This window comes from Dipodomys spectabilis, unplaced genomic scaffold (genome assembly GCF_019054845.1).
Source record: "Dipodomys spectabilis isolate Male_0828 unplaced genomic scaffold, ASM1905484v1 ptg000067l, whole genome shotgun sequence".
Taxonomy (NCBI): domain Eukaryota; kingdom Metazoa; phylum Chordata; class Mammalia; order Rodentia; family Heteromyidae; genus Dipodomys; species Dipodomys spectabilis.
In genome coordinates this window covers 6,025,965-6,044,487 of record NW_024870744.1, presented here as the reverse complement: position 1 = coordinate 6,044,487, position 18,523 = coordinate 6,025,965, and the positions used below count along the sequence as shown (strand labels likewise).

Below are 18,523 nucleotides of genomic sequence, written 5' to 3'. Positions count from 1 at the left end.
CCCTGTCAGCAAGCGAAGTGCTGTGCTCCTCAGCCAAGGGGCACAGTGGACTGGAGTCTGAGCAAGGGAATACTGCTCTTACTGCACAAAAACCCACCATTAGTACCCCTAGATTAAAAAAGCCCCCTAAATGCTCCTCCTGCAAGAAACAGGATTTGGACCAGGGTGACAAACATCTTGTGCTCAGCTCTGAAGCTGGCTTCTCGGGGAGTGAGACCGGCAGCCGAGGTGGCACACGGCTCGCTGTCAGTGCTCCTCGGTGGAGCTCCGTCATCACTGCCCTCCAAAGGCATAGATCTTACTTCTCTGAACACCCACAACAGCACAACTAGCATTGCCACCAGTGAGAGCAGCACAGCTGGCGCTCCAATGAGCGAAAGCAGCTCAGCCAAGCGCAGAAGCATCTGCGGGTCTGCACTGAAGGTGGCTTGTTCGGGACCTGGAGCGGAGATGGACACTGGCTCCTCCCTAGCAACAGGTTCTGGTGCTCGCTGGGGCCCCAGCACAGGAGCCAAGCTGTCCCCTGGCTCCATCTCCTCAGCAGACACTGCTGTTTCCTCCACACTGGGCCCCACAGCCAGGGTGCAATGGGGTCCAGCTGAGCTCCGGCCGCGGCTGCTCCCTGGGCGCTGAGCGCTGAAGTCAAGCTGGCAGGTGACTCTGCTCCTCCCCTGGCAGTTCTGGCCCCATCAGGACTCGGCCCCAGAGCTGATGTGGAAGCCGGCTCTTCCTCCACACAGGGGGCTCTGGCTCCCCCAGGACTGCAGGCCACATTGGAGGCGGCAGGGGCCTCCGCCTGGGAACCCCATGCTGCTCCACCCCCTGGCCTGGCGGCCACAGTCTCTGATGGAGCTCAACCTCCCTCCTGAGCCCACAGTGGGCCTCAGGCTCCTCTGGCTGCTGGCCCATGGAATGTGGGAGCCTCCTCCCAGGGCTGCCCTGCCCCTTCCACCCCTGCACGGGCTGTGTCTCAGGCCCCGGCTCCACACCCATAGCTTCGTCCTGGCTGGGTGTCTCGATCCCCAGCTGTTCCAGGACATGGGACACATGGCACTCCATGTCAGAGTCCGGCATATGCAGCCTCAGGTGAGTCAGGAGGCGCTGGAGGCAGGGAGGCTGTGCGGGGGCCAGAAAGTCCTCCGGATGCAAGTCCAGCCAGGAGCCCAGGAGGCACGTGATGGCACTAGGGGCAGATGGGTGGGGAGCAGACTCGGGCTCCAGGCCAGCATGGCCCCTGGTCTCCCTCTTGCCCCTGGGATGGTGGCGGTCCTTGCAGAGACCAGCACACCCAACACCAGCACCTTCGGGCCGTGGCACCAGTGGCAGGCTGGCCCAGGAAAGGCCTGAAGAGAAACTCAAGGGAGAGATCCACGACCAAATGCTGGGCCAGCAGCAATGTCTTCCTCTGTACCTTCGAAACCTTCCTGCCTCTCTCCCCTGGGCCTCTACACGCTGGTCGGCAACACAGCTTATTGTCTAGCCTGGCACGCATAGGGTTCTGCTGCACGTCTGTGTGGAGTCTGCTGCCTCATTCCCCATGGGCCCCACTGCGTCGTCTGGCTACATCCACACGGTTCTCCTTCTGTGTGTGGGTGCCACAGCATGGCCCTGCGCTGTGACACACACGCCTCACACCAGCTGAGGGCTGTGACCAAGCACAGATGACCCTGGCATTACTATGGGAATCATGGTGTGCTGGCAGAAGCCTGCATGGCAGAGGCTGTGGAGATGATGGATGTACCGGAAGGTTGGGGGAGTGGATAGACAGGGGGCTCAGCCCTGAGCCCACCCTCTACTCCTGCTCAAAACTCCCCCCACCAGCCTGCTTAAATCCTCCTGGCTCCAGCAGGAGCCCCACAGCTCAAGGCTCTAGGGATAAGCACAAGAGGCGAGGTCTCCGGAGTTGGCCCAGCCCTCCCTCCTGCGCCCCAACACACACACATTTGTCACCACTGTGGAGCCACGCGCCCTCCAAGGAGACCAAAGCCCACTCACTAACAGAGCTGGTCCCGAGGGATGACATCCTCGCAGGAGTGGGCGAGGGTGTCTGTCTGTCCGGAGGGGCCCGTGGGCACTTCACAAGTGCTGAACCTGGTGAGGATTTGAGCGTCACTGGCCAGCCTGGGCAGCCGGCAGCTCCCCGCTCTTCTCTCTCCACTCCACTCAGGGCCTGGAAATCGAACCTTCCCCTGGAGCTCCTTCCTATGTGCCACGATGCGCACAAGCCGCCGCTGCCTGATGATCCTGGCAGCCCAGACGCCCTCCCTCTGCCCTGCCAGCCCTGCTCTGTCCACGCCTAGGTTGGGTCCCTCCTCGCAGAGAGAATCGCTTCCCTCTGGCCAAGCAGACACACTGCTTTGTCTGCGGCCTCAGAGAAGCAGAGTCACAGAGCAGGGCCCACAGCCCTGGACAGGACCCTGCATGGTGCCAGCCTGTGACTTCCCTGCGTGATTCTCCACGCACTGGCAAGCGCCAACCAGCGAGTTTCTGGGAGCACCCACTTGCCAGCTCCATTCCCAAGGCTGCCAGTGCAGGTGAGGGCTCCCATGCGATTGGAGTTGGCCCTCACCTTGTGAACAGCAGGTCCAGGACCTGGGGGGTGTCTGCCACCTCCCTGTAGGTATTGAGGAAGGAACAGATAGACATGGAGTCCTCAAGCATCTCTCTTTCTCTGTCTCTCTGTTTCTCTGTCTCTGTCTCTCACATAACACATAGACACACACAAACATACATACACACACACACTTTGCAAAACACCTCACAGCAGAACAGACACCTGCTCATGCATCAACTCCTAGAAGGTGTCACAAGATGACCTTGTGACTAAGTGACCTTGGCAGTGCTGTCTCAGGTACAAGTCCCAAACTATAACCCATAAACTTCATTAAACACTAGCCAGGTACTGATGAGCTCACACTTGTAATCTCAGATTCTCAGGAGGCTGAGATCTGAGGATCACAGTGTATGCCAGGAAAGTCCATGAGACAGATTCTTACCTCCATTCGTCCAGCAAAACAATAGTGGGGGTGTGGTTCAGGTGGCAGAGTGCTAGCCTTGAGTGAAAAAGCCAATTGAGACCTGGAGGACCTGAGTTCAATCTCCATTACTGGCACAAAAATTAATGCAATAATTCTAGCCAGGTATCAGTGGCTCACATGCTGAGATTTGAGGACCAAAGTAACAAGCCAAATCAAGAAAGTTCCATGAGACTCTTATCTCCAATTAGCCACAGAAATCTGGAAGTAGAGCTGTGACTCAATGGGTACAAAAGTAGTCTGGAACACAAATGCTCAAGATCAGTGTCCAGGCCCAGGGTTTAAGCCCCAGGATCCATGAAATAAAACAAAATGAAACAAAACAAAAAATGCCATTTTGCTTGATGAAAGATTTTATTGAGAATTAAAAGTCAAGCCCAATGTAGAAATGTGAAACACAGAATGATAAAAACATGTATAAATTATACAAAGAACTCTCCAAATCCAATGATAAAAAGCAAACCAACTAAAACTTGGGCAGAGGTGGGTTGGAGACATGGCTCCAGTTTTAGAGATCTTTCCTAGCAAGCATGAGGTGTTGGGTTCAATCTCTAGAACCCCCCACAAAGTCACAAATGGTAAGTAATTACGTAAAAACATTCCACATCAATGTCACAAGAGAACCACAAGGTAAAACAAGATATTGTCAGGCACCAGTAGCTCATGGCTGCAATCCTTGCTACTCAGAAGGCTGAGATCTGAGGACTGCAGTTCAAATCTTACCTAGGAAGAAAAGTCCATAAGACTCTTTACCTCCAATTAATCACCAAAAAGTAAGTAAGTAGAGCAGTGATTCAAAAAGTAGAGTGCTAGCCTTGGGCACAAAAGCTCAGGGACAGCATCCAGGCTCGCCGGCTATGGCCTCCTCGGGGCTGGGCAGAGGCCATGGCCTCTCCAGGCCATCATTGACCCAAAGCCTCACTGCGAAGCTTCCCCGCACAGCATGGCAGGAAGGACATGGTCCAGCACCTGCTCTGCTACCAGAACTCAGAGAGGAGCAGGAAAACAGCCTGAGGCTGAAGACGGCCCAGCCCCAGGCTCTTCAGGCCCACCGCCCTGCCCCCTCCCCTACCCCACGACGTAATCCATCTTCTGTGGAGGGGCTGGGACCACCTGCCTCCAGAGCCAAGGACACACAGTGGGGGCCGATGGCAAGGTCATCCATCCTAGAGGCCCCGACTTGCACCCGAGTACCAGGCCTCTCTCTGTAGCGAGTTGGTGCCTGGCCTGCCTGCTGGCCTTGGGAGGACAGGGGAGACGGAGGTGTGGAGATGGGGGAGGGGAGCTTCAGCAACTTCTAGTGTCAAAGGAAGGTTGGCACTAAGCCTTTTCTCTAAAAGCCTTCCAGGGCAGCACGGGCTGCATGCCCTTGGTGTCGCTGACCACCGCCCTCCAGTCCCGCTAGCGGTTCCGGATTTCCTGGTGATTCTTGTGTACAGCGACAAACCGCAGCTTCTTCAGCACGGAGGGCCAGGGCAGCATGTGCAGGTCCCACAGGTACTCCGGGGACAGCACCTTGGTGGGCTTGCGGAGCAGCAGGTACTTGTTCAGGTGGCTCTCGTCATGCCACACAGCCTCGATGTTGTTGGCCCGGTCGACCGCCATGGCCTCATGACAGGCCTTGGTGAGCCGGTGCACCTCCGCCACTGACCCCCCAAAGAAGGCCCCCATGTAGTAGAAGTCCCCCTGGTTGTGGGGGATGTAGGCCTTGGACTGGGGCCGGCGTTCGTAGGTGAAGGCATCGCGCTTGCTCGTGTAGAAGCCGGGGTGCAGGGTGCCGAAGAGCGGGGTCAGGATCTCCACGCCCACGTGGTCCTGGAACTTCATGTCCACGTCGGCACACACCAGATAATCCATCTCCTGCCGGGAGGGCTGCTCCAAGAACTGGCTGATCATCTGCATGCGGCGCATGGACACGTCCTGCCAGCGCGGGTAGCTGGGCGCGGGCAGCACCGCCAGCCGCCGCCCCGGCCCGAGCCCCACCTGGGGCACGTCTGCGGGCCGGTCGGTGAACACGTAGTAGGTGACACGGTAGCCCACCATGAAGTGCTGCTCTGCAGACTCCAGGAACAGCCTCAGGAAGGTGATGTACCTGCAAGGGAGGACGAGGGGTGGGGGAGGTGTGGCTGGGCCCGGAGTCGGAACCCACCCGGGTCCAGCGGAACCCACCCTCTCCTGCCAATCACCCTGCTCTGTCAGAGATGGGGACCACCAGCATCCCACAGTCCACAGCAGACCTGAGCCGGAGCCGGAGGCTTCCTATGGCCCCACCGTTCTGTGGCAAATGCCAGACTGAGCGACACACCTGGATCCTAAAGGTGTCTTTGCCACGCTGCTGGACACCTGGGGCTCCAGGACACCTGGCCATCATCCCTGGGGCTCCAGGACACCTGGCCATCATCCCTGGGACTCCAGGGCAGCTGTACAGCATCCCTAGGTCTGCATACTGTCTCCCCTCCTGTGGGCCTGTCCCTCAGCCCCATCTTAGGGAAGGAAGAGTCTCTACACCCAGCCCTTCCTTCACAGCATGAAGTAGCCTTCCAACAATGGCCTCAGTAAACCATTTCTAGGCCTCGGATCCTCAGGAAGCACAGGGAGAGGGACTCCAAAGGGCAGGCAGGCCAGGCAGATGGGCACTTGAGGAAGAAGGGGCAGACCCACCAGCGTTTGCTCACACCCGGGTCTTAGCTCCAAGAGCAAGAGCTGTAGCTCAGGAAGTTTCCATCTGCCTCATGGCCGGTCCTCCCTCAAGACTGCCCAGAGACTGGGCCTCTGCCACGGGACAGGGCTCTCCACTTGCTGCCCACGCTCACCCTTCGTACCCACACCGCACGGGCTCCTCAGTGAATCCTTCTCAGGGCACCAAGCGCAGCCACCGAGGCTTCAGCCCCAGCTGACAGCGGTGGGGTGGCCGGCCGCCTTCCCGCGGGCTCAGCACCTGCTGGTGTCTGCTGGGCCCACACCGGGTCCCAGGGAGACAGCGTGGCCAAACATGGCAGCAGGGCTTTTGTGCTGGGTGCTGCTCTAGTCCCCGGCAGTGGGACCAGAGTGCTCATGCTGCATCTGTGCCCTTCTGAGACCCTCCTGCCAGCCACCACCGCCTCAAGTCCCAGCCGGTGAGGTGGTGGCAGCCTAGGGCTGACCTAGGGTCTTTCTGCACAATGCTGCTGCTGCTCTGTGATGGGCACGAGCTTCCATCTCCACCCCAGGGCCCATTCCTGCACCCAGGCCTTTCTCCACAGCCTCCACAGGGCAGCTGGGCCTGAGGCAGCTTGCTCACTAGCTCCCACCCAGTTGGTCCCACCAGCACCCCTGGGGTCCACAGATGGACTGCCAAGCCCAGGGCCTGCAGTCGGATGGTCTGCTGACCGGCGCCTTAGCCCTGCCTGACATCCGAGTGTAAAGCAGGGGCCCCAGCTTGGCCGGCACCATGCTCCTGCTGCTCCCAGAGGAAGCCAGGCTCCTCCCTCCTCTCCGCTGCCTCCTCTAGCAGAGGGGGTGCAGCCACCCCTGGCTGAGGGGATAGAGGGAGGAGACCGGGCACCAGCTGTCAGGGGAAATGGCACTGGGCTTGACCAGCGGCTGAGCAATAGGGGCCCAGGAAGGTCACGGAGTGAAGGAACTTCTATCTCCCCCCACCCTCCACCATGGCCTGAACACAGGACAGATCTGGGTGTCCCCAGGCCTCCGCCCTCCACCCTGCGCCATCTCTTACTTTTTGACGGCAAACACAGATAATCCCACGGTGATGTTCTGAAGCCGGAACTGCTCATTCAAGATGTCAATGTTGAAGGTCCCCTCCCAGATGATGGGAGCCAGCCATGGCGTCAGGACAAGGACGTCTCTCCTACTGCACAGAGAAAGAGAGCCACACTCGGTGTGCAATGTGTGCCCACCGCCGTACCTGCCCTCTCCCCGGCTGCCTCCGTCCTCCCACAGGCAGACCTGGCTGTCACCAGGAGACCAACCAGAGGCAAATCAGACTCGAGGGGACCAGGCAGCAGCCATCCCCAAATGCCGGCCCTGCTGCCGCAGAAGGAGCTGAGATCTGCTGGCAAGGCTTGGAGTGGTCCTCACCCCACCCAAGCACCCCTTAGGGAACCCGTGACTCTGCCAGAAACTCAAGTCAAAGAAACAGAACAGATCCTCTGGGGTCCTCAGGTCAACCTCCAATACAAAAAGAAAAAAAAGAAATAACAGGAAACAGAACATTGAGCACTAATCCAGGAAAATCTAGAGCGTTTCTTTGTTGCTTTTTCCTGCCCTGTGGAGGCTTCAGGCATGGTAGCCAAGCCACAAGCCAGCCCAAAGAAACTGCCTGTGCATATCTTTGCCACAGACCCCTGCGCCCCTTGCAGCGACAGTCCATTTACTCACGCGGGCGTGAGAGCCATCGGCGGGGGATACACCATCCTGAAAACCAAAACACAAGTGTGCACAGGAGTCACTCGGGACCCTCGTCCCACGGGGCTGTGGGGTTGGGGAGCCGTCCTTCACCGGCTGTGAGGGCTACACCCCACATCACCCAGAGCAAGACCTGGTGGAGGGGCTGAGGCACGAGGCTTCTCTAATTTGTCTTTGCAATGTGGGAGAGGAACCAAGCACCCAAGGAAGACAGGGCTGGTGGACCCACGCTGCAGGCTGGGAGGGGCCTAGTGGCTCCTATAACTCTGCGGGGGATCGGGGGATGCTGAGCAGCAATCTCTGCCCCAAGGAACCATGAGATGCCCACACCAGCTCTCCTGGGCCTCAGACTGGTCTATGTCAGTTTCTGTGGCACCCAGAGCCCAAGCTCCCCGTGTCAGGGTGTCAGAGACCAGCCTCAATGGTGGCAGGAAATCCTGTCCATGCCAGGCCTGTGACACTGGGAGCAGCGGACCCCACAGACGAGGAGCCCACAGGGCAGAGCCTGCAGCAGCCACCATTTTCTTCCCGTGATGGCTCTGGGAGTAGGTAGTCCGCATGGAAAGGGCAGGGAAGCGCAGTGCAGGCTGCAGCAGGGATGAACCCTGATGACACAGGTGACAAAATCACGCCACTCACAAAAGGGCAAAACCTGCTGGTGCAGCGGCTCAGGCCTGAAATCACAGCTACTCAGGAGCCTGAGATCTGAGGATCGCAGTTCAAACACAGCCTGGCCAGGAAAGTCTGAGATGTTTATCTCTAGTTAGCCACCAAAAGCCAGACGTGGAGCTGTAGTTCAAGTGGTAGTGAGCTAGCCTTGAGTGAAAAAGCTAAGGGACAGTGCTTTAACCCCGAGTTCAAACCTCAGTACTGGCATACACATAAACTCAATGACACAGACACATACACACAAACAGACAAACACACAGACACGGATACAGACACAGACATATACAGACTCAGAGACAGACACACACACAGACACACACACACACACACACACACACACACACACACACACAAAGTTTGAGTCCTAGTTACACCAGCCTGGGAGTATTCCTCTTTGAGTCAGGTGAACACAAAGGCACAATGCCTATGTGCATCTGATCAGATAAACTAATGTTTATCAAAATGAACTCCAGGAAATGGAAACAAGACGTTTATTTCTTCATTGCTGGTTTTGTTTTGTTTTTGTCTTGGTTATTCATTTATCTGTCTTTGGGAGGGAAAAGGGGGCATAGAAATGGAGGGACAAAGGATAAACAATTTCAGCAGTGGTACTCACTGGACACTGCGTTGAAAATGAACTCTACAACTTGTGGGTAGGGACGGGAGGGAAAATCAGGGAGACAGAGAGGGAAGGGGTGACATTGCCAAAGTAAAATCTACTCATTATCTGACTTATGTAACTGTAACGCATCTTACATTACCTTTATAATAACCATTTTTAAAGTGTTAAAAAAGTTTTTGTTTTGTTTTGTTTTTGTCAGTTGTGGGGCTGGGTGCTGTCCCTCAGCTCTTCAGCTCAAGGCTAGCGCGCTAGCACTTAAGCCACAACACCACTTGCAGATTTTCTGGTGGTTTATTGGAGATAAGAGTCTCAGGGACTTTCCTGCCCAGGCTGGCTTTGAACCACAATCCTCAGATCTCAGGCTTCTGAGTAGCTAGGGTTACAGGTGTGAGCCTTGACCAGGCAAAAATGTTTTGTAATTTAACAAAAAGTCAGTTGAGTGCCGCTGGTTCAAGGAAGCAGACATTGCATGTGCTGAGCGCGCGTGAGCTGAGCCCCGTGGTCTCGTTGACTGCAGGAGAGGAAGGCAGAGCAATGCAGGGGAAGTCCCACTGCCCAGATCAGGCCCGGTCGGGGGTGCCCAGCCCCCTCCCCACACACAGAACAGCTTTGGCTCGGCAGGGCTGAGAAGGCAAAGAGAAGCCCATGGATGTGGGAGACACAGAAAGGCAGCTGAGGACCTGGGGACCACCTGGTACAGGGGTGAGGCAGGAGGGTGGAAGGCAAAGCCATGCTCTCAAGAGGATCCTCAGATGGACGGCCCAGAGAGCCAGGGGAGCCCAGGGTCGGGGCTGGAGGTCAGATGGGAGCTGAGGACAAAGGGGGACAGGCAGGCAACGCTTTAGGGCAACTGAGGTGACAAAGGCTGCCGGATGGGACACACAGGTCAGGCTCCCAGCACAGGGCACACAGGCCCTCCTCCATCCCTCAGCCTCACTCACCTGGACTCAGCTCCCAGGCCTCCCTGTGCCTGTCTGCTGGGGGTCCAGAACCCATAGCTAAGAGAAGGAAGTGGGCAGAGACAGCTGCTCAGGATGCAGGCCTGCAGGGTCTGCTGCCTGGGCCCAACCCTCTGCTCAGGCTGGCCTTCCTCCCCTTCCCCAGGCCAACCACCCAGCCCAGAGGCCCCGACCAAGTGGAAGGAAAATGGGCATCACTGTGAGGGCCAAGGGCACAGGCCAGGACAGGCTGGACACACCATCTAGCCCAGCTGAGGGTGGCAGCACCCTCATCCTGCTGGGATTGTGGTGTGGAAGGCAGCCTAGGGCCCCACCCGGCTCCGGCGGGCCACTGCCAATCCTAGCTTCTTACCTGAAGAAGACCACAGCAAGAGTCATCAGGAGAAGGGTTCCGGGGTGAAGCAAGTAGTGCTTCAGTTTTCCTGAAACACAGAATGGGAAGTTCAGCTGCTCCCCCGCCTTCCCTCACCCCTCCCGGCATCTATTTCCTTTGACTTCCTGTGAGGAACCTGCGCATGCTGGGCCCGCGCTGGTCACTGAGCTACGAAAGTCAGGAGTTTTCATGGTTAAGAGTTGGAATATTGGGGTTGGGGACGTGGCTCAGTTAGGAGAGTGCTAGGGAAGGAGCAAAAGCTTCAGGTACTGAGTTCAAGTCCCAGCCTAAGAAAAAAGAAAGGAAGAAAGGAAAGGATGAAGTCAGAGAAAAGAAGGAAGGAAGGAAGGAAGAAAGGGAAGGAGGGAGGGAGGGAGGGAGGGAGGGAGAGAAAGAGAAAGGGAGGGAGGGAGGAAGAGGAAGAGTTCAAATACCGCTAACAGGCCTTCTTGGAAAGGCTTACTGAACACCACACACACCACCACCTATTTGGGGCTCAGGCCCCAAAATCAGTCCTTTCAACTCCCTGTACTACTAGTCTACCTTTACCTTACTGTTTCCTACTCCTCCAGCCATGAAACGAATAACTCCGACTAGCTTCTGGGAAACCAAGGAACCAGGCAGGGAACACCTGACCTCTCATTTGTGTATTTGGCCTGCACTGAGGTTGGAACCCAGGCCACATTCCGGCTCCCTGGCTTGCTCAGCCAGCACTGGAGCACTTGGGCCACACCCCCAGCCCTTATTTTTGCTGATTATTTTGGAGATGGCGTCTAATGGACTGATCTGCTGTGGGGAGCTCCAAACGGTGATTCTCAGATCTCATCCTCCTGAGTAGCTAGGATTGCAGGTGTGAGCCACTTCTACCCGGCCCTGCCTCTCCTCTCCCCGGCCCTGCCTCTCCTCTCCCAGGCCCCGCCTCTCCTCTCCCAGGCCACAATCTCCTCTCCCAGGCCGCGCCTCTCCTCTCCCAGGTCCCGCCTCTCCTCTCCCCGGCCCCGCCTCTCCTCTCCCAGGCCCCGCCTCTCCTCTCCCAGGCCCCGCCTCTCCTCTCCCAGGCCCCGCCTCTCCTCTCCCAGGCCCCACGTCTCCTCTCCCAGGCCCCGCCTCTCCTCTCCCAGGCCCCGCCTCTCATCTCCCAGGCCCCGCCTCTCCTCTCTCGGGCCCCGCCTCTCCTCTCCCGGACCCCGCCTCTCCTATCCCAGGCCCCGCCTCTCCTCTCCCATGCCCCGCCTCTCCTCTCCCCGGCCCCGCCTCTCTTCTCCCAGGCCCCGCCTCTCATCTCCCAGGCACCGCCTCTCCTCTCCCGGGCCCCGCCTCTCATCTCCCAGGCCCCGCCTCTCCTCTTCCCGGCCCTGCCTCTCATCTCCCAGGCCCCCCTCTCCTCTCCCAGGCCCCGCCTCTCCTCTCCCAGGCCCCGCCTCTCCTCTGCCCGGCCCCGCCTCTCCTCTCCCAGGCCCCGCCTTCCCTCTCCCCGGCCCCGCCTCTCGTCCCTGTCCTTGGCTCCACCGCACTCACCCGCCAGTGTCCACTGCTGGGGAACCATGGTTGCGGTCCCCTTCCGCCGCCCTCCCTCGAGGCCTTCAGGGCCGGATGAGCCCCAGGTTTGCGCCCACGGAGGAGACGGAGTCACCCTGGCCAGGACATTAGGAGCGCAGCGACCTCACCAACGGCCGCTCTCCACGCTGGCCGGGAGCCCCGCCCAGACCCCGCCCCGAAGCCCGGTGGCCGCCTCTGGGCCCCTGGCCTCTACCCCGGATGCCCGGCCCTGGACGGCGGCCTGGGCCTTTCCCTCCTGGGCGGAGGAGCCGAACAGACTCCCACCCTTCTCGGCCCCCAGCCCAGAGCAGAGGCACAGGGCCCCTCCTGCTCCCCTTGCCGCAGTCTCCGCCCACAAACCACCCGGCCACGCCCCTCCCGCCCTGAAGCCCCTCCTCCAATTCCCCACAGGAACCCTGACTGGCTGAGGTGACCAGGTGCCCCGCCCCTTTCCTCACCCCACTCCAAAGGCCACGCCCCGATGCCACAACCCTGAAGACCTGCATCTGCACGTGGACTCTGGGGCTCCGCCCCCAAACCCCTCTGCCTCCTGACCATACCCCTAACCCTGAGGACGCCCCAGAACAGGACCCGATGTCCCTGCCCACAGAGGCCCGCTTTGCCGTCTGGCCAGGGAGGGCTGTCCGCCAGGCCCTCGCCGGGCCCTGGGTCCGCAGCACTGCCTGAGTACGTGATCTGCCCGCTCAGCCCCTGTGCGGACCAGAGAGGGGCAGGCGGGCGGGGGCCGCTGCGTCAATAATCCTAGCTGCTAGAGAAGTGGGGATCCGGAAGACTGTGGTTCGAGGCCAGCTGGGGCAACAAGTCCATGAGGCCTCCATCTCAGTTGACTTCAGAAACAGAAGTTGGTGCAGCAGTGAGCACGTGCCATCCAAGCTAGGCAGGAAGTGAAAGTAGGCAGACTGAGGTCCTGACCCACCCAGACGCAACAGGAACAGTCTATTTGGAAAAATAAAAGCAAAAAGGCTGGGCCCATATCTCAAGAGCACAGTACCACCCTAGCAACTGCAAGGCCCTGTCCTAGTTTAAACCCCAGGACTGAAATTCCCCCAAAACTCAACCGTAAGAAGCCAAACAATTCTGTGTAAAAAGGAGCTAAGATCTTAATGGACACCTCATCAAAGAAAACATGCAGGTGGCAAATGAGCATTTGAGAAGATGCTTGACATCGATGTTACCAGGGAGATGCAAGTAAACCAATGGTGAGACCCTGCACCCTGTCACAATGGCCAGACTCCAAAGGCGACAACACCAAAACTTGACCAGGATGTGGAGCAACAGGAACTTCCAACCATTGCTAGTGGGGAGACAGAGTGGCCCAGCTACTGTGGAAGGCATCTGGCATGTATCTCAGCCAGCACCAGTGGTTCCAGCCTGTGATGCTAGCAACGCTGAGAATAGAAGTATTGTGGTTTAAGACTAATCCAACCAAAGAGTTTTCAAGACCCCTTCTTACCCCCACAGATCGGCACAGTGGCCCATGCACTTGTCATCCCAAGGACAGCGGTCCCACAGACATGTCCCACTGTCTCTTCTTTATTAAGGTTTTCTGGTCAATCATGGGGATTGAATTGGGCAACTGAGCTCTGTCCATGAGGTCATTTGCTCAAGGCGAATGCTCTACCACCTTGAGCCAAAGCACCAAGTGTAGTTTCATGGGGATTGTTTGGAGAGGAGTCTTCCCTGCTGGCTTGGAGCTGCAATCCTCAGATCTGAGCCACCTGAGTAGTGAGATTCCCAGGTGAGAGCCACCCGTGCCCAGCTGCCACTCTCTCTTAATAGCGCTCAACAAGAGCAATTCCTCCACTCTGTCAGCGGCGGCAGCAGCAGCAGCAGCAGCAGCAGCAGCGGCTGTGGCTGTGGCATCTCTGAGCACGAAGCACTCCCCTGGTGAGAGAGTGTGATCTCCTTCCCCAGGCCCCAGGGTGTGGATTCTCAGCACCCCACCTCCCCGGCCCTGAGGGTGCTGGCTGGTTCCCCAGAAAGCCTAGGACTTGACAATTTCTCCTCTGCCACTTGGGTTGTAATTGTGGTTTGTGTGGATGCCACTTATAAAAAGTGAAATGCACGCCAGCTGCTCTGGGCAGGGTGCACAGGTCCTGCCTTCCGGGGGATGCACCAGGGTGGTGGCACCTCTACTTCTGCAGAGAGCCCTCTAGCATCCTGAAAAGCGCTTTGTCACAGCAAGTGGGACAGTGTCTCATTCCCCTTGACTGGAAGGAATCCAACCACAATGACCGCACTCCAGTGCAACAGAACTTTAATCTCACACCAATATCGATTCCATGCACACAGGTCTCTCTTAAAATTGTCTTTGCCCCAATCAGGCGCATTTGGGGAGTTGTGCTGGCAACACTCGCTCTCCACCCGCCCTCACGGGAGGCTCTGTGCACCCTGACAAAGGCCACAATGGCTCAGGAGTCGGGAAGGCTCTCCCATGCACCTGGCACAGGGGCAGAAGTGCTCTGCGCAGGAGAAAGGTTAGCATGCAGGGCGGCTGGGGGAGAGGGTCCTGTGGAGCCCACAGGACAGGGTGGTGACCTGCATCAGAGTCAAAGCTGCTGGACAAGGCAGAGAGGGCCGAGCCAGGGGCCGGGAGAGCACCACGCCCACTGCTCTGTGAAGAAGCACCAAGAACATTATCATCCTGGAGGGGGAGACTCTGAGGGCAGGCCAATGTGTTCAAAGGCAAGTACCATTCTGACACCAGGAGAGGATGGCGGGTCTATGATTCTGCATGTGCCATGGATTTGGGGTCAAGGCAAAAGGACATACGGACTTGGCCACACTGTCATCTTGATAACAGAGGGGATTGTGGGTAAAGATGCAGAGTAGGTTCTGCATGTGGCAAGCAGAACAGATTTGACCGTGTCCTGAGTGGGAGGTCAGAGGAGGGTAGGCTGTGGCCTGGGCCACTCTAGCCTGCGTGTGCTGAGCCCCTGGCCACCCAGCCCAGGGGAGACATCTGCACATGCTGTCCGTAAGTGCTTCCCTTTCTCTTCCAGGGAAGAAGGGGGAAGCCGGCTCCACGCTTGATCTAGGCCCTCTGCAAGGAGGTCCGTTTCTGGAGCAGAAAGTGGCTGTTGGCCAAAGGCTTCATGGCGTAATACACATGCACACCATCAGGGGTGATCAGTTCTGGTGGAAGAGGGACACAGTCCAAGTCAGCTGCACTGACAGGGACTTGGACACACCAAGCACCTGAGAAGCTCCTACACACCAGACCAGGCGTCAGGCAGGACGCTGCCCTCCCTGCGGTCCAGTGCCAGGAGCATCAAGGGCCTGGGATGCCTGCCCAGGAACAGACTCTGCTGAAACCTATCCTGTCTTGCTCAGGAAAGAACTCACTGCGCCTTCAAGGATCCGGACCTCCTGGCACAGCCGGCTGTCCAGAATGCACAGCACCTGCGGGGAGCACTGTCCTACTGAGCACCAGCAGGGCTCCAAGGAGCCCCATGGGGCAGGCCTGGACCCAGGCCCTCTGCACAGCATGCATTCCAGGGCCTCCACCCAGTGAGGCCCCAGCACTCAGCAGCACTTGCCTTTCCTGCAGGCTGTTCCTCCTCCCAGTCCCTCTGGCCACGAGTCTCCTGTCAACTACGTCTACCCTGCACTCACCTCCTGCCCACATTCTTGTTTCTCATCCACCATCATTAGTCTGGCTAGGCCTCTCACTTCCTTTCCGGGAAGAAGGGAACCCATGCGGCCTTCACCAGGAGAAGGGTGCAGGAAACTAGCAAAGGCTTGATGACAGGCCAGCGGCAATCAATGCTGATCATCCCCACCAAGCACCTGATGGGTTTTAGCTCATTGCAAAGACCACAGAGCAGTGAAACCATGGGCAGAAGCCTTGATGATCCGGTACATAGGAACTCTCTGTCTCCGTCTTTGTCTCTGTCTCTCTTGCTGTTTGTCATTCTGTCCATCTGTCTCTCTGCTCCCCCACCTCAATCTTTCTGTGTCTCACTCCCATGTTTCTGTCTCTCATCCTCCTAAAGACATTGGCCACTCTCCACTACATGTGAGCAACAACACAGAAGCAGAGAAGATGGTCAGCGAGGTCTCCTTAGCTCTCTCTGAGCCTTGATTCTGTTCTTTCCACGACACTGACTCAGCTCACAAAGGTGTGCTTTTGCTGTCACTAGCATGGATTCATCACAGGACTCTGGTGGACCACTTTTGGATTCCTGAGTAGGGAAGGGTACCTTTCTTCAATGCTTTCCGGACAACTTGATGGTCTCCTGGAGGCTAGACAAGTACTTTTCCATTGAGTTGCACCCATATGTGAGATTCTTTCTGAAGCCATGTTCCCCCTTGGAGCAGACAGAGTGTCTTCTGGGGAGGGATGCGACCCCTGTCCCATAGCACTGCATGCTCTGCCCTCTGCACTGATGCTGTCTCTGCACTGCCTGTTCCCTCTGCGGGCAGGCCAGGTGGGAGGGCAGGGCAGTGCCAGGGCAGGCATGTCCAGAGTCACTTCGGCCATGCTGGGACCTGGAGCATCCAGTGCCCACTTGGGGCTTAGTGCCCAAAGCCCACCCTTCTGCTGCTGTCCCAGCATCCGGGCCTGTGCACATGCCCAGCCTGCTCTGCCATCTCCCTGGCTGTCTGCCTCTGACTCACTTTGATCCTGACACCATCTGGACCAGCTCCCTGTCTTCTGCCCGGTCCTCTGGCACCAAGACTGTTGTTTTGTGTGGGGTTTTTATTTTTATTTTTGCAAATTCTTCATTGTGCTTAAGTGATTACATAATTTCACAAATGTCACAGTATTTTGGGATAGTGATGCTTAAAGTCACAAACACATGCTAACTTTCCTGGGGCAAATTGTCTATCGTGGTCTATAAAGTGTATGAGTTCTATGAGCTGTGACAATACAGTGATGTCTTCCACATGGGGTGATATGTACATTCCTCTCCTTTTGCATAGTGTCAGCTCTTCCCTCTTTCCCACTCCTTCCTTCCCTTCCATCGCTGCCAGTGAGTTGCTTAGTTTGTTTTGGTGTGTGTCCAGTGCAGCTGATGGGTCCCACTGTCCTATGTTTTCCCCTGATTCCTCTAGTTCTGTGTCCTCCTCCTAGTTTCCCTCCGGTGTGCACCGTAGACACTATCTATGTGATCAGCAGCATGGGCTATTTACTAGTGATTGGACCAGATGAGTGGAGGTCCTTTGTTTCTCAGGTCTTGTTCTCTTTGTCCTATCACCATACATTTTGGATTTGACATCCACTTATCAGGGAGACCATGTGTTGTTTGTCTCTTTGCTCTTGGCTGACCTCACTCAACATGATTTCCCTGCAAATGCCATTATTTTGTCCTTTCTAATGGCTGCATAATATCCCAATGTGTGTAGATACCACAATTTTTGGATCCATTCATCTGTGGTGGGGCATCTGGGTTGTTTCCATAGCCTAGCTATTGTGAACAGTGCTGCAGTGAACATGGAGGTGCATGTGTCCTTGTATCCTGGTTCCTGTTGTTCAGGATAGATGCCTAGGAGTGGTATGACTGGGTCGTAAGGGAGGTCAAGAGTTAGCTTTCTGAGGACCCTCCAGACTGCTTTCCAAAGTGTTTGTATAAGTATACATTCCCACCAGCAGTGTAATAGGGTTCCTCTTTCTCTGCATCCCCTCCAGCATTTGTCGTTGGCTGACTTTAGGATGTGGGCCATTCTGACTGGGGTAAGGTGGTATTCTCAGGTTTGTTTTTATTTGCATTTCCTTTACAACCAGGGATGGTGAACATATCCTCATGTGTTTCTTTGCCATTTTTATCTCTTCTTCTGAGAAGTCTCTCTTTAGTTCCCTTGCCCATTTGATAACTGATTTGTTGGGTTTGGGAGGGATTTATTTCTTGAGTTCCCTGTTTATACTGGATATTAACCCCTTGTCTGATATATAGCTGGTAAATGTTTTTTGCCAGGTAGTTGGCTGTCTTTCTAGTTTGGTTGCTATGTCATTAGCTGTGAAGAAACTTTTTATTTTAAGAAAGTCCCATTTGTTGGGACTCGAACTCTGTTCAGGAAGTTCCTGCCAGTGCCTATAAGTTCAAGTGTGTCTCTTACTTTGTCCTGCAGTAGTTTCAGAGTTTCAGGTTTGATGTTAAGGTCTTTAATCCATTTTGAGTTGATGTTAGTGCATGGTGACAGGCTGGGGTCCACTTTTAGTTTTCTGCATGGGACCACCCAGTTTTCCCAGCACCAGTAGTTGAAGAGGCTGTGCTTTTTCCACAAAATCAGCTGACTGTAGGCCTGTGGTTTTATTTCTGGATCTTCTATTCTACTGGTCTTCGGGTCTGTGTTTGTGCCTGTACCAGGCTATCTTTGTCAGTATGGCTCTATAGTAGAGTTTGAAGTCCGGCAATGAGACTCCTCCCATGTTGTCCTTTTTGCCCAGAATTGCTTTGGCTATTCTAGGTCTTTTGTTGTTTCATATGAATTTTGGGCTGTTTTCTGCATTTTGGTAATGTATGTCATTGGGATTTTCATAGGAATTGCATTTAGGCAGTATGGCCATTTTTACTATATTAAGTCTGCCTATTCAAGAGCATGGAAGGTCTTTCCATTTCCTGGTGTCCTCTGTAATTTCTTTCTGTACGTGTTATAGTTTTCATTAAATAGTTCTTTTACATCTTTGGTTAATTCCTATTTTATTTTGGGGAGGTATTATGAGTGGGGCTATTTCCTTTATTTCCCTTTCTGCTTGTACATTGTTGGTGTACAGGAAGGTGACTGATTTTTGTGGGTTGATTTTGTATCCTGCTACTTTGCCAAGGTATAAGTTCTAAGAGTTTGGGGGCAGAGTTTTGGGGATCATGGAGGTATAGTAACATGTCATCTGTGAAAAGCTATAGTTTAACTTCTTCCTTCCCTATGCAGATCCCTTTAATGTCTTTTTCTTGCCTTA

At 55.9% G+C, this 18,523-nt stretch overlaps 1 pseudogene; it reads right to left on the bottom strand.

Annotated features, from left to right (window-relative positions):
- Positions 1 to 4,436: 4,436 nt before the first annotated feature.
- LOC122108871 lies at positions 4,437 to 11,608 on the bottom strand (annotated as a pseudogene).
- Between the last annotated feature and the right edge of the window lie 6,915 nt (positions 11,609 to 18,523).